The sequence below is a fragment of the Pezoporus flaviventris genome, unplaced genomic scaffold (assembly GCF_033815535.1).
Source record: "Pezoporus flaviventris isolate CSIRO_AGI_PZ_B2104156 unplaced genomic scaffold, CSIRO_AGI_Pfla_v1 ptg000031l, whole genome shotgun sequence".
Lineage (NCBI taxonomy): Eukaryota > Metazoa > Chordata > Aves > Psittaciformes > Psittacidae > Pezoporus > Pezoporus flaviventris.
The window spans coordinates 9,673,489-9,675,055 of NW_026892579.1; the positions used below are offsets into that span (position 1 = coordinate 9,673,489).

Genomic DNA, 1,567 nt, shown 5'->3' on the forward strand with positions numbered 1-1,567 from the left:
GCATCTGCTGTGCACCAGGAAATGCCCAGAAGAATTTAACTGTGAATCACAGATTTCACAGGTTGATGTCAAAATCACATGATTTTTCTTTCCCTGTGCCATGATCAAGTTCTTTTGGAGTAGCTGACTCAAACACCCAAGGCTGTCTGTCATGAGCTGGAAGGTTTCTGTGCCAGGAAGCTCATCCCCAGGGCTCCAGGGGAAAAGCTGGTGGAGGTGCTGCCTTCAGACAGCAACAATTTTTCCCCAGCACTACCCAAGCAGTTGCAGCTGTGGGTCTCCACAGCTTTGCCCCCAGCTGCAGAAGCTGCAGAGAATGAGGTAAACAAGGCTGAGGGATACAGCTACTTTGAGGAGGTGCTTCAAAAAGGGCCTTTTTCTGAGGCTGAAGAGCCCAGCTTGCTGAACGTGACAAAGATGCATTCTGTGTGGAGGAAAGAAACCTCAGTTGCTGCCAAAAAATTGTGTTCCAGATGCGAGCTGACGAACTGTCACTGCAGAAGGTTAGGATGATACAGGCCACCTTCCAGGAAATCTGCAGGAAGCAAAGCACTGAGCTGCAAAGGCAATGCAGAAGAGGCAGTACAGTAATAGAAAACCTCTTATCTCTTCAAAATCATGAAGCCATCGCCATCCTGCCTTCTGCTCAACAGGTTGGCTCAGGTAGGTCATCTATGAGGCCACGAAGATGAAAGCTTACCAAGTGAGATCTCTCCTTTGCATATGGAGGCCTGTGCTATAGTTAATATTGTAAGTTGGTCTGGAAATGTGTCCAGTGCTAAAATCCTTGGGAACTCCTGTCTCTTTTTCTCTGATGAAAAAAAGCTCAGTGTGTGGCTGGCAATAGAGCCAGCAATCTACAAGTGATGCTTTTTGCTATTCTCTGGTCAGTGGAAACATTTGCAGAAACGACAGCCTGGTGACCCTGGAGGAGTGCTAGCACACCTGATGACATGCCAAATTGAGTGTGACAGCGCACATTAAGCCCATCTGTGTGGCTTCAGTCAGGTCCCTTTCTCAGCAAGGAGCTGGTGACTAACCCCTAAGCGTTAACAGGGAGCAAGTTCCCTCAGCAGTAGCTGAGGCTGGGAGCTGAGAGAAGAAGATGTCATTACTCTGATGCTGGTTGCCATCACCTGACTCAGGCATTTCAGGGGAGACCAGCTGTTTAGGTGAGCCACCTTTACTTTAACTGTTTAACTTTGCCTTGAAGAGGCCAGAGGTACTTAGTATGTCAAGCATCCTGCCCCACTCCATTGACCATGCCCCTTTACAGGCACTCATCTTTGGCTCTGCATGTGAAAGTACAAGTCAGGAAGCTAATATGAGCTGGAGAATCAAAAAAGGACTGCCCTTGCAGGTGCACTTTTGTAATCCCAGTACAACCTGAGTGTGCCAAATAGTACAGTGTTTAGTGCAGAATTCCATTTGGATCCAGGTAGGATGCCTCAAGCATTTTAGGCATGGGAACTACAGCAAGTATTTTTCTAACTGAACCATGCTGTAACGCTTCAGTGAGGATATCAAGAACATGGGAAGGAGAGAAACTGGACTGAAGCTGCAAATC

General features: G+C 47.5%; 1 long non-coding RNA gene across 1 annotated transcript; it reads left to right on the forward strand.

Moving 5' to 3' along the window:
* Positions 1 to 528: 528 nt before the first annotated feature.
* Positions 529 to 1,357, forward strand: LOC133273422 (uncharacterized). Its single transcript, XR_009744786.1, has 2 exons — positions 529 to 663; positions 1,277 to 1,357. It is a non-coding gene; the product is annotated as an uncharacterized LOC133273422 (long non-coding RNA).
* Positions 1,358 to 1,567: the final 210 nt, after the last annotated feature.